At 39.0% G+C, this 14,534-nt stretch overlaps 1 long non-coding RNA gene across 1 annotated transcript; it reads right to left on the reverse strand.

The window, feature by feature from the left end:
- Positions 1-854: 854 nt before the first annotated feature.
- LOC129019428 (uncharacterized) lies at positions 855-7,708 on the reverse strand. Its single transcript, XR_008495630.1, has 3 exons — positions 7,603-7,708; positions 1,151-1,277; positions 855-875 (listed from the first exon to the last, which is right to left on the reverse strand). It is a non-coding gene; the product is annotated as an uncharacterized LOC129019428 (long non-coding RNA).
- Between the last annotated feature and the right edge of the window lie 6,826 nt (positions 7,709-14,534).

The following is a 14,534-nucleotide window of genomic DNA, read 5'->3' on the forward strand; positions in this document are numbered from 1 at the left end:
CAGGAGGCTGAGGCAGGATAATTGCTTGAACCTGGGAGGCAGAGGTTGTGGTGAGCCTCACTTCCTAAATATTGGTAGGAAGTGAAGGGTGGTTGTATCTAATAAGCTGCAAAAGAAAAGTGACTAAGCAAAAAGGCAAGGGCCAAATAGGCAAGAATCTCAACCAGAGGGAGAAAAAGAGGCACATCTCCTATGAGTCATATATAGAAATATAGTGCTATGGTCTGATGTGTCCCCAAAAACTCATCTGCTAGAAAGTTAATCCTCAATGCAACAGTGACAGGGAAGTGGGGCCTAATGGGAGGTGTTTAGGTCATGAGGGCTCCACCTCATGAGCAAATTAATGCCATGATAAAAAGGGCTTGTGGGAGTGGGTTTGCTACTTTTTGCTCTTCTGCCATATGAGAACCCAACATTCACCCTTACTTGCCATTCTATTATCTGCCATGTGAGGATGCTGCAAAAAGGCCCTCAGCAGATACCAGATACTGCTACCCTGATCTTGGACTTCCCAGCCTGCAGAACTGTGAGAAATAAGTTTCAATTCTTTGTAAATTACCCTGTCTCAAGTATTTTGTTATAGCAGCACAAGTGGACTATGACAGATAGTAAGAGGAGGAGAAATTGTTCATATTGAAGACCTCTTTTCACTTATACTCTAAGTCACCCTTTAAAGGTTCACAGACTATGAGAAAATGTATTAAAATAACAAGGGTGCCAACCCATCAATGGCCAACTAGTACTTTGGTTCCACTAACTCCCATTGCATTGGTTTCATTCACCTGGACTGCACCGACTTGGTAATTCTCTCTCTACTATTCCTTGTTCTTCTTTCCCCAACTGGAATATTGCTTCTGGCTTGGTAGCTTGATAACCTGTCAAGAGGTAATCACAGAGAATCTGAGCAGCATTAGAGCTTGTGAGAAAAAGTTCTGTTTCAGGAAATGCACAGTATACATCTCAGCAGAACAGAAACCTTTCATTTGGAAAGTGAAATTACATATGGTCACTGTATGATTACAAAGTAAAAAAAGTTCTAAAAGTCAAAGTCCAAAATCATCGAGGATATCAGAGTACCCATAAATTGTGGCAATAGAAAAAAAGGCAATTAATTGGCTTATGGTAAGATATTCAGGAAAGTTGTCTTTACCCAATGACACTAGGTTGTTGTAATTTTCCAACATCACATCCTGGTAGAGGTTCTTCTGAACAGGGTCTAATAGCTTCCACTCCTCCCAGGTGAAGTCAACAGCCACATCATTGAATGATGATAAACCCTATAATAACATAATCCTTTTAAATCTGGAGTTAATATAATAAAATTCAGTCTATAAGACTTGTAGGACATTATTCTCATTATTTTTACCACAAAGATTCACAAACGAAGATTTTTCTGTGCCTAGTTTTGGTTTGCACTTCGTGAGTGGAATACATTAAAAACTATCTTTTCTTTGTGCATTCTTCATTCACTTGTTTACTCTTTCATTCATTTGCCCGATGTAAAGTGTATTTTAAACCTTTAAACTGCCTAAAAACCATCTGTAACCCACCTTAGGAGAATTTAATGTAATTCATTATACATATTACAATAAAAACAATAAAGGTTAGTCTTCCTTCAAGTGTTTCTGATCTTGCACAGAGTAGCAAATACAGTCTTTTGCAGAAAGCCTATGTATTGCGTGGTATTATGGATTAGCAAGGACTAAGACAGAAGTATGCTCAAGCTAATATGTGAGCACAATTAGGTAAGGTCATAATTGTTCTGAAGAGGTAGACAAGCTGGTAGCATGATTAGTAGTGTGTTCTAAAGGAAGAAGTGGAAGAAATGGGGGCTTCCTTGGAAGGGGGCAACATATGTATATGTATTAAATACCATTCTGCGTTCAAAGAAATGCAAATAGTTCATTAAGACAGGAGAAGCTGAAGAGAAGAAATGCCCATTTGAAAAGCAGGAACATGTCTTGGAGCAAAGGGTACACATTTCCTTAAGATACTTGATAGCCACTACACTTTTTTTTTTTTTTAACATACTTAAGTAAGTTATGGTCAGAATTGCATTTTGGAAATTGTGCTACAAATTAAATGATGATACTCATAAAGAAAAACACAGAGTTCTTACTATGTGCCATGTATCATTCTAGAAATTTTACATATATTAACGTAATAATCTGCACAATAACCCTTGTTTAAGCACTATTATGTTCTTTTTATAAAGAAGAGATTTTAAGTTTCCTAGCTGTGCCTTTTATATCTCCCACATTTCCTTAAAGATTACTGTTCACTGGGTCCATATGCTGGCACACAAAAATTGAAGAAGAAGAGGAAGATCCATCAAAAACATTTCTTCACACTTGATGCCCTGGAAATATTTACTGATATCAAGGATTTTATGTGCCTTCTCCTTCTGGACAAAGTAAATCTTGTAACTTTTAAAAATTCTCTTGTGATGATTGTCAGTACTGTCACAGAAATTTTTGCAACTTAATTCTAGATCCTGCTACTTATATGGCAATCGTCTAATTATTAGCACCTTTCAGGACTCTATGACATGGAGATAGATCTCCCTTCCTAATTGGCTACTCTTGATCATTTATTCTGTCTCCTAGTCTAACCACATCCCTGCCAGCCACAGTGTACTCATATTCATTTTTCTCTTTGATTACATATATTGTTATAAACTTCTAAAAATCTACTGGGAAGTAAATAAACACCTCACTTGGAACTTTGTCATGTTCAAGAGCTTTCAGAAAATGGCCAGTACTTTTAGTATCTGTTTGTCCTGCAATTCTGATAATGTCTCATCAAGGGTATCCTCAACAAAGATGAATTTCTGGACATGAAATATACTTTTTTCCTTTACAGGAGCTGCCTCATTCTAAGAAGTCAGCATCTATGGATTCAAACAAAAATGTGTTTTAAAGTAGAAATAATAAAAAGCAAGTCCTTGTACATAAAAAGACTTTTCTTTTTAAAATTAATTCATTTCCTATACCTAACAAATAAAATTGTATGTATTTATCAGTACAACACGTTGTTTTGAAATAAGTATATACTGTGGAATGGCTAAATCAAACTAATTAACATATGTATTACTTCACATACTTGCCATATTTTTGTGGTGTGAACACTTAAAATCTATTCTCTTAAGCAATTTTCAAGAATATAATACTTGGCTGGGCACGGTGGCTCATACCTGTAATCCCAGCACTTTGGGAGGCAGAGGCAGGCAGATCACCTGAGGTCGGAGTTTGAGACCAGCCTGATCAACATGGAGAAACCCGGTCACTACTAAAAATACCAAATTATCCGTGGTGGTGTATGCCTGTAATCCCGGCTACTCGGGAGGCTGAGGCAGGAGAATTGCTTGAACCCGGGAGGTGGAGGTTATGGTCAGCCGAGATCGCACCATTGCACTCCAACCTGGGCAACAAGAGCAAAACTCCGCCTCAAAAAAAAAAAAAAAAGAAGAAATAATACAATACCTTGTTATTTACTACAGTCACCATGTTGTACAATAGATCTCTTAAACGTAAAAGTTCATGTCCTATCTAACTGAAATTTTTTATTCTTTCACCAACATTTCAACAATCCTCTCCCTCCCCCAGCCTTGGTAACCACCATTCTACTCTCCATTTCTATGAATTCAATAATTTTAGATTCCACACATAAGTGAGATCATACAATATTTGTCTTTCTCTGTGAGGCTTATTTCACCTAACATAATGTATCCCAAGTTCATCTATGTTGTCACAAGTGACAGGATTTCCTTCTTTTTTGTGGCTCAAGAGTATTCCATTGTGTATATATGCCATGTTTTCTTCATTCATTGTTGTCAGACACCTAGGTTGATTACCTCTCTTGGCTATTGTGAATAATGCTGCAATGAACATGGGAGTGCAGCTATATCTGCTAAGTGCTGATTTTATTTCCTTTCGATATGTACCCAGTAGTAGGATTGCTGGATTATATGGTGGTTCTATTTTTTTTTTTTTTTTTGAGACAGAGTCTTGCTCTGTTGTCCAGGCTGGAGTGCAGTGGCACTGTCATGGCTGACTGCAGCCCCAACCTCCCAAGCTTAAGCAATCCTCCTACCTCAGCCTCCTGAGTAGCTGGGACTACATGTGTGTCCAGCTAATTAGTTCACCATGCCCAGCTAATTTTTTATTTCTTATAGAGACAAGAACTCACTATGTTGTACAGGCTGGTCTCAAACCCCCATGCTCAAGCAATCCTCCTGCCTTGGCTTCCCAAAGTGTCAGGATTACAAGAATGAGCAACTTTGCCTGGCCTATTTTTAATTTTCTGAGAAACCTCCTTAATGTCTTCCATAATGGGTATACTAATTTACATTGGCACCAACAGTGTGCAAGGGTTCCTTTTCTCCACATGCTTACCTTTTATATATTTTTTATAACTGCCATTCAAACAGGTGTGAAGTAATATTTCATTGTGGATTTAATTTCCATTTCTCTGATAATTAGTGATAAATATCTTTTCACAAATTGTTGGCTGTTTGTATGTCTTCTCTTGAAAACTTCAGGCAAGAGACTGTTTTAGGCATGTTATTATAATCTCATTTAATCATTACAACAGCCCTATGAGGTAGTCTAGGATTATTCAATTTTAGAAAAAAAACACAAGAAAGGAAAGACCACACATCTAGCTGACTTCTAATAGAATCTAATAACGGTATTGCCTCAGTAATGGAGACAGAGTAATCCTAGATAAAAGACTGTTTAGGACCCACATAACAAAGTTTAAAAGCAAGCCTCAAATAGCAAAGACTTGGAACCAACCCAAATGTCCAACAATGATAGACTGGATTAAGAAAATGTGGCACATATACACCATGGAATACTATGCAGCCATAAAAAATGATGAGCTCATGTCCTTTGTAGGGACATGGATGAAATTGGAAATCATCATTCTCAGTAAACTATCACAAGGACAAAAAACCAAACACTGCATGTTCTCACTCATAGATGGGAATTGAACAATGAGAACACATGGACACAGGAAGGGGAACATCACACTCTGGGGACTGTTGTGGGGTGGCGGGAGGGGGGAGGGATAGCATTAGGAGATATACCTCATGCTAAATGGTGAGTTAATGGGTGCAGCACACCAGCATGGCGCATGTATACATATGTAACTAACCTGCACATTGTGCACGTGTACCCTAAAACTTAAAAGTATAATAATAAAAAATTTTTTTTTTAAATTCTCACAGATTAAAAAAAAAAAAGCAAGCCTCAAAAGAATTAAGCCATTTTAATGTAGCTTAACTACATCAAACCTCAAAAACAGTTGAAGAAATAAAAGAAATCCAGTAAACAACAATGTAAAGTTGACAATGTCTGACATCCAATCAGTCAAAAGTTACCAGACATGAAAAGATGCAGGAAATGACCTACTGCCAGGCTGAAAATCAAGCAAGAAAGACCAAAAATGTCAAAAGTTATAGAACTGGCAGGCAAGTCCATTCAAAAATGCTATATTATATATACTCCATATATTCAAGATGTTAGAAAAAAAGCAAGAGCATGATGTAGAAAATAAAATGTTTAACAAATATGATCAAAACAATTAGATATTTATCTTTGCCTCACACTTTACAGCAACATTAACTCCACATGGATTACAAATACAAGAATCAAAACTGTAAATCTTCAACAAGACAACATAAAAAATATGTAAGTAACCTTGTATTAAGCAATGATTTCTTAAATAGGACACTGCATAAGAGAAAAAAATACTAAATTTAGACTTCATAAATAGTAAGCAAGCTTCAGAATACCATATTATAATACCTTCATTATAAAACTTACAAGCAAAACCAAAGAGTATAATCTTAAAGAATTCATATATATATGTGATAAAACTAAGTAAGTTTAAGTTGTTGTAAAACCAAATCAAAGGCTGTAAATATCCATTTACTCAGGCCTACTTTTATACTCTAAAAAAACAAAAAATATCCATAATATCCACTTCAGTTTTAAAGCACACGACAGATACTTTGGTGTAGACAGTAAATTTAAGGTGAATTTTATTATCTGCTTTTTATTGATGATAAGCATGTAAGGATATTGTAATAAACTTAAAGGTCTCACTACTGAGCATATTCCTAAAGAAAATGAAATCACTGTGTGGAATAGATAACTGTACTATATATTCACTGCAGCACTATTCACAATACCCAAGATATGGAATCAATGCAGTGTCCATCAATGGGTGAATGGATAAAGAAAATGTGGCACAGATACACAATGAAACACTATTCAGCCATAAAAATAGAAAGAAATTGTGTCATTTGTGACAACATAGATGAACCTGGAGGACATTATGTTAAGTGAAATAAGCCAGGCAGAAAAAGACGAATATTGTATGATCTCACATGCAGAATCTTAAAAAGTTGAACTCATAAAAGGAGAGGAAATGGTTACCAGATTGGGGAGATGTTGAGGAAAAAATTAAAAAGATCTCTATTTAATACCAAACATAAATTCATATAGGTAGACTATATATAGTTAATAATACATAAATTAACACAATTGTTTTAAAAAGTTTTTTAAAGTCCCATTAGAAAGGTATACATTTGCATAATAATAGCTACCTTTTGTCAAGTATCTATTAATATGTATTTGGAGATGAGTCATTGGAAAGTAACTAGGGTTAGATGAGGTCATGAGAGTGGGCCTTCAATATGGAATTAGTGACCTTAAAAGAAGAGATATTGGCTGGGTGCCATGGCTCATACCTGTAATGCCAACTCTTTGGGAGGCCGAAGCTGGTGGATCACTTGAGGCCAGGAGTTCAAGACCAGCCTGGCCAATATAGCAAAACCGTGTCTCTACTAAAAATACAGAAAATTAGCCGACTGTGGTGCAAACGCCTGTAATCACAGCTACTTGGGAGGCTAAGGAATGAGAATCACTTGAACCCGGGAGGCAGAGGTTGCAGTGAGCCGAGGGCGCGCCACTGCACTCCAGCCTGGGCCACAGAGCAAGACTCCGTCTCAAAAAAAAAAAAAAAAAAAAAAAAAAGATAGAAGAGAATTTGCATTCTCCCCCTACTGCTATATGAAAACAGATGGCCATCTGCAAACCAGAAAAAGATCTCTCACCAAAACTCATCCCACACTGGCACTGTGATCACGGACTTCCAGATTCCAGAACTATAAGAAAACAAGTTTCTCTTGTTTAAGCCACTCAGTCTATGGTATTTTATGGCAGCCCAAGCTGACTAATACATCACATGCCAGCACTTTGTCAGGGACTTCAAATGCACTACCTCACTCAATCCTCAAAACCCATCTGCAAGGTAGATATTTTCAATTTGTCATAATGGAAAAACTGAGACTTACAGAAGTTGGGTATCTTACCCAAAGTCACACAAAATAGTGTTAGAATTGACATAAAAAGCTAGTACTAATTTCAAGTGTATACAAACACTCGTGTACGCACACACACGCACACACATAGCGTTTATGACACAATTTTGACAACTCATGAATTTTGGTTGTACAGGTTATCATATTGCTATTCTTTTGAGTTTTCTATATACTTGAAATTCTTCAACATAAGATATTGGGAAATATAATACCTCAATGTAAAATACAGCACCCAAATGTCGGTACAGCTGAGGCCTCCTTATGTTCCAGCCCCATCAGCCTCTCCCGTCGATGTCCATGTTGCTCTCCACCCAAGCATCTTGCTGTTGCCTCACTCACACCTTCCCAGACACTGACTTTCAAGTGGAGCATAAGACGGACCCTCCAAATACTCAAACTTGGACCCCTGAAACCTCAGATCACTAACCGCCAATCCCTGTCCTCGCCGACCACATCCTGACGGGCCCCTCTATCGGTGGCTCTCCCAGGCCTCTCTCTCTGTGACAGGGAGCACGATGAGGAGAGGACATTTCACGAGAAACGAGAGAATGGTCTCTAGTTTCTTCTTCAATTCACACCTCTAAACACTGATGCCGGCCCCCAAAGCCCTCAACAACCCCGAAGCAGCCTTAAACGGCAACTCCAGATGGTACTCATCAGAAACCACATCCCAAGTCACGGAATTCCCACAGCGCTGCGGGATTCCTAAGAGCTTTAGGCAGAGTCAAATGTAATCTCACACAGGAGTCCCGTGAATTTACTCCCTGGAAGGCAAAGCTTCCATATGTTATTTCCTCTTCTGCTCACTGGGCTGGATGGCCAGGCTTTCCAGCTATTATACAGACTCAGTAGCACTTTGGAAGGCCAGGATCCATCCACAGACGCGGATCCCGGTCCCACGAGGAATGATCGCTCAGCAATATGGTCGCGCCCAAGTTCTGACATTCTGTTGGAAGCGACCATCTTGGAAGACGCAGTACAGAGAGCGAGACAGCCATTCTAGGCGACCGGATTCCGCTGACCAGGCCGAAAAGGAGTAAATCTAACTGATCCTTTCTAATCTTCTAAAGACCTCTCATCCTGTACTTCCACCTTCTTTCCTGTCAGCGCAGAGCATGCTTAGTAGGATTTGGGCAGTTTCAACTAGTCTTCCTGACCAATCAGAACACACCGAAACAGAAAATGGCTGCGCCCACGCTGCCTGGCTCTTCTAAACGGCACCAAAAGTGAGGCCCTATTGAAAAGGCTGGGTCCCTAGAGGAAAGGGACGGAGAATTAGAAAGCTTGTACAGCTAAGACGCGGAAGACACTGAGAATATATCCAAAGGAAATGAAATCACTATATAGAAGAGATATCTGTACTCCCACATTTATTGAAGCATTATTCACAATACCCAAGATATGGAATCTTTCTCAATACCACTGAGAAAGATGGAAATTAAGAGACCTAGAACTGGATCTGGAGGAACAGAGGTGGTATGGGAAGAGCTGTCTGGATGTGTGGTTGGTAGTGAAAGATGGTGAGGGCTTAAGTACTGCCGCAAAGATGCCTGTGGAGCAGACACTGGCAACCACAATCTAGGCCACAAGAAAAGCATTTGTAGCTCACAGGGATCCTGTGTATCTTGAAGAGCACAACCTACCCAGACGTTTGTCAATACTGTGATGTAGGAGTCAACTTTCTTTCTTCCCTGGATAGATAATTATCCCAACAACATTATTTAAAGTTGATCTCTTCCCCAATTTGGTAATATTTTGTAAGGAATTGTACACCTATGTTCATGGGATATTTGGTCTGTAATTATCTTTTATTTTAATCATGCCTCTGTCTAGTTTTGGTGTCAACATTATGCTGCCTTTAGATAATGAGCTGGAAAAAAATCATCTTTTTGATATGTAGTTCTAAACCATTTTTTTGTTTTAATATTCCATTGTATGAATCTGTTTTCTGCACTGACACATTCAACACAATTGCCAAGCCCTTACCTCCTTTTAAAATATGTGCACATTTTCTGTCTCTTTTATTATATAAAAACTTGAACTATTTCCACAGTTTGGGGAAGGAAACTATACACAGATCTTTCTGTGTCATTACCTACTCTTCTCCAATGGAAAAAGGGTAAGTTTAACAAAATAGGTTGTGTGTACAAAATAGGTTGTGCATGGATGGTTTATAACACTTCCTTTTTCTATGTTCTTTGTGTTTGGGTTAACCTGTCTGCAGGATGAAGATTTGCTCTTCAGAATACATTTGCTATGTTCTGAATGTGTCCCCTAAAATTCATGTGTTGAAACCTTAATTCCCAGTGCAATGGTGTTGGGAAGTGACGCTTAATGGAAGGCATTTAGTTCATGAGAATTCTACTTTCATACCACTTGTAAAAGGACTTACAGGAGTAGGTTCACCCCCTTCTGCCTTTTGCCATGTAAGGACACAGCAAGAAACCTTCACCAGATGTCAGCACCTTGATCTTAGACTCCCTGCTCACTACAGAACTGTGAGCAACTGCATTTCTTTTCTTCATAAATTATCCAGTCTCAAGCGTTTTGTTATAGCAGTACAGATAGACGAAGACAACACTGTTAAGGAAACGATACTGGAACCCTCATATACTGTTAGTAATATTCAAAAATGGTACAACTTCTTTGAAAAAGTTTGGCCACTTTTTATGTTAAACAAGCAATCTAACTATTAAGCATTTACCCAAAAGAAATGAGAAGTTATTCAAAATAGTGAAAAACCCAGATGCCTATCAACTGGTGCACAGATAAACCTATTCCAGTCTACCTATACAATGGAATACTATTTGTCAACAAAAGAACAAACTACTGACACATACAGCAACATGAATGAAGTTCCATTTTATTATGCTAAGTGTAAAAAGACAGACTCAAAATGTTATGTGCTGTATCATTCTTTTAATAACATTATGGAAAAGACAAAATTAGAGAGACAGAGAACTGATTTGTAGTTGCCTGTTCTGGGAATGGGGAGAGAAGGGTTGACTAAAATGGACAGAAGGAAGGATTTTTGGGTGGTGGTGGAACTTGTGAAGTAAAGCACTAATCTTTTCCAAAGAGAGGTTTGGCCCTTGCTCTCAACTCCTGGGAGATGACCTCTAAACCTCTGAAATTTCCTGCTTGGGAAGAGTATCTTTGTTAACTTGGTTGCCTTGAGCCATGCCAGATATGCTAACAATATGTTTTATGATGGGGGCCCTTAGGCCATGTGGTATGAACTCCACCTGTGCAACATATGGTCACCCATGTGGACAGTCAATCACGTCTATGTGATTGAACCCAAGTAAAATATCTGGACACCAAGGCTTCGGCAAACTTCCCCTATTGGCATTATTCTGCATACTGTCACAAATTGTTTCTGAAACAAATTGGTGCTGCCTGCGTGATTTCTCTGAAAGAAGACAACTGGGATCTCTGTGCTTGGTGTCCACTGGACCCTACCCTATGCAGTTCATCCCTCTGCTGACTTTGTTCTGTAGCCTCCTGCTGTAATATACTGTACCTGTGGGTATAATGCCTTTTCTGAGTCTTGTGAGTAAATTATTAAACATGAGGGTAGTGTTTAAACTTTGAAGTTGGTGTCAGAAATGAGAGTAATCATGGGTATCCCCAAATTTTCAGTTGGTATTATTATAAAAAGTGATCTTGGGGAACACTGAACTTGCAGCTGGTGTCAGAAGTGAAGATGGTCTTGGGGACTCCCAAATTACAAAACTGTTTTGCACCATAATCATGGTGGTAACATGAGTCTATCTGTCAAAAGTCATAGAACTGTAGACCAAATCAGTGAGCATTACTATATGTGAACTAGTAAACAAATAAAAAATTTAAAGATACAAAACATTGCGTATAGTATGGTGTAGTTAGTAAGTTGAAGGTGATTTTTACTTTTGTTTACGATAAGCATATAATTTCGTGATAAAAATAGAGATCACCATTTAAAATTATGGAAAGTTCTCAAATCTATACTCAAATTCATATAAGATTTAGGATATACATTTAGAAGAAAGTTAAATCAGAAATGGCATAATTACAATCTTTATAAGGTATCAGAAATGAGGATAAATATTTGAAAAATAGCTACCATTGGTCAAACACCAATTATAAGCCAGTCATTTTGCCAGGCATTTCAGATACCCCATCTTATTACTTCTTCAAAACAAACTTGACAAGTAGATATCATTCTTCTTTTCCTAATGGAAAAGCTGAAACTTGTAAGAGTCTGTGTACCTTGCCAAAGTTCACACAGCCAATGAGAAGCAGAAATAGCATTAAAAATTAATCTTACTCTTTCAAATAGCTCAGTAGGGAAAAAAGTACAGATACACACACACAAATATACATTATTTATAAAACAGTGTAAATAATTGTTGAATATGTTAAGTGGTGGGTTACTATTCTTTCAACTTTCCCATACGTTGAAAATTCATATTGCACCCAAACTTCTCTCCTGAGTCCTAACTACTAAGCTCATCAGCCATCTCCTAGCACTGACACCCATAATGCCCCCATATCCCCACACCTCACATTTGCTCCTGTTCACAACTCCCCAGACACCTTATTTCACACAGACCCTAACACAGACTCTTCAACTCCTCAAACCCAAAATACGGAAGGAAGCCCCAAATGACCAAGCCAGCAGCCTATGCTCTCAATGACCATTCCCTGAAAGCTAGTGGCTCTCCCAATGCCGTGATCTGGAGCTGCCCTGTCACTGCCCCAGGAAACAACCCTTACATCTGTCATTCCTTTTCCACCCACAAGGTATTCTTGTAAACACACTGATGTCTTTAGGACATTCACCCCAGACACTTTAGAAGCTGCCTTTAACCAACCCCAATGAATACCCTCACACATCACCTGCCACATGCCCAAGTCACGAATTCCTACAGTGGCGCATTCCAGCAGTTCACAGAAACTGAAACTTCGCCTTAACTTGCTACAGTGACCTGCTGCCATGAAAGTATAAGGCTTCCTACACTGCACGTCCACCTCCACTCACTGGCCTGGCTGTCCTGCCTCTAGGGCTGTTGCGCAGACTCAGTAGAAACTGGAACGACCAGGAGTCCCAGATTCTGATGTCTAAAGCCTTTAGCTTCCTGCTCTTTGGAAAGCTCATTTCAATCAAGTCTGCAGGAGGTAGCCATCTTGAAAGAAGTGCCACCGGACAGCATGCTGGCCATTCTTTTGGGCTAATGGGCTGCCTCTGAGAGGAAAGAAACAATTGCAACCCACCTTTTCTGTCCTTTTCCAAGACACGTCAGCACAAGCATTTACACCTGTCCAAAAGTTGCAAGGAGTGTGGCTCATGCTCAATAGCATTTCCGTGATCCCACCTATCTGCCATGAACCTCCAGACAGCGAAAACCAGGTCAAACCTAAACTGAAGATGTCTTTTTGCCCTGGTGAAATCTTGTCTATTTTTGAGGAATTTTGAGGTTTATAGAGCAAAGAATACAGTCCCTCACCAAGGAAGAAGGGAACAGACAGGGCAGAATCTAGGTCTACCTCTAACAAAGAGGCAAGCTAGAGAAGTGAAACCGGCTGAGGGAAAGTGCTCCCGGCTTTCTCTGTGTAGAGATCTTGCCCATAGAAGGTGATAGGTGGGATGTTTACAAGGAATGGATAAATAGGACTTCTGGAATGCTCCATTGCTTGGTCTGAGTGGTATTACACAGTTGTCCAAATATAGGTGTTCCCATCACATGTTAAAATGTCATGTGTGTGCAATTGTGTTTAATATACTCCTTTGTAATGATATGAATGTTTTAATAATTGTATATGCCCTGTCTTTACACAGCTAGCTGTCAGGCAGGGTGAATGGCTCTACTCAAAAGACAGTTTTCTTTTCTTTTTTTTTTTTGAGACAGGGTTTTACTCCCATTGCCCAGGCTGGAGTGCAGTGGCATAATCTTGGCTCACTGCAACCTCCGCCTCTGCTTTTGGGCTCAAGCAATTCTCCTGCCTCAGCCTCCAGAGTAGCTGGGATGACAGGCGCAGGCTGCCCCATCCAGCTAATTTTTGTATTTTCTGTAAAGACAAGGTTTCACCATGTTGCCCAGACTGGTCTCGAATTCCTGAGCTCAAATGATCTGCCTGTTTTGGCTTCCCAAAGTGCTGGGATTACAGGCATGAGCCAGGTGATGGGCCCTGACCCCAAAGACAGTTTTCTTACTTCCTACTCCTTACTCCCTTTCTCTAACTCAACACCACTGGGTCTTCAGTGGTCAGCTCAGCAATTAGATACTTCTTAGAACCCACTATCTCAAACTTCCCAATAGGGACAACAATTTTTGGCCAGCCCCAAGTAAAAAGTGAGCCAGGAGCCAGTAATCTCATGCAAAAAGGGCACTATCCTAAGATTTAACATTTTTTCTCTTTCTCTTTTACCTGCTGGATCTTGGGTGAACTGCATTGTATTGGTCTTTTTACAGATGCATTAGAGGATTTCGGTCTATTGGACCAATCTAGAGGATAGTGGCTGTTCAGCTTCAAGAACAGGTAACTGTATGGGAGTCTATGTAGTAGAGCCTGGTTCTGAACGTGGCCATATGATCTTTAAATATAATGAAGGCTCTGTTGCTACCTTCTATAGTATCCCCAGATTTGTGGGCTTCTTGGCTTCCTTGAAACTTTCATTGAGACTAAGTTTCTCTTTTTCAGCTTGCTAGTCTTCTTCACTGTGTAAGCCCCCTTCTTTCTTAAATACCACACCCCTAAAGGATTGACATCGTGAAGGTGTTGTGCTTTGTAGGACAATACATTATTATAAGCTCCAAGTTGAGGTATCTGGGAGTGAAGGGTTATGATGTCTGCTATTTACCTTCAAATAGTTCAGTCAAAAAAAGCAAACTGGATAGAAGAGCGAGATAGATTATAGGTAGAAGATAAAGCAAATATGGCAAAAATTAACATTTATTGAATCTATGTGATGTATGTAAGGGTCTCTGCTATACTATTCTTTAAGTTTTCCTATATGTCTGAAAATTTTTATAATAAAAACCTTGAGAAAAACTACCAGTGACTGATTCTGGATTGTATGTAATTGATTCTTGGGTTGCTTGTTTTCTGTGTAGCAGAAAATCCAAGAATAAAGTGGAGGTTCTGTCTATCATATATCATT

This window comes from Pongo pygmaeus, chromosome 20 (genome assembly GCF_028885625.2).
Source record: "Pongo pygmaeus isolate AG05252 chromosome 20, NHGRI_mPonPyg2-v2.0_pri, whole genome shotgun sequence".
Taxonomy (NCBI): domain Eukaryota; kingdom Metazoa; phylum Chordata; class Mammalia; order Primates; family Hominidae; genus Pongo; species Pongo pygmaeus.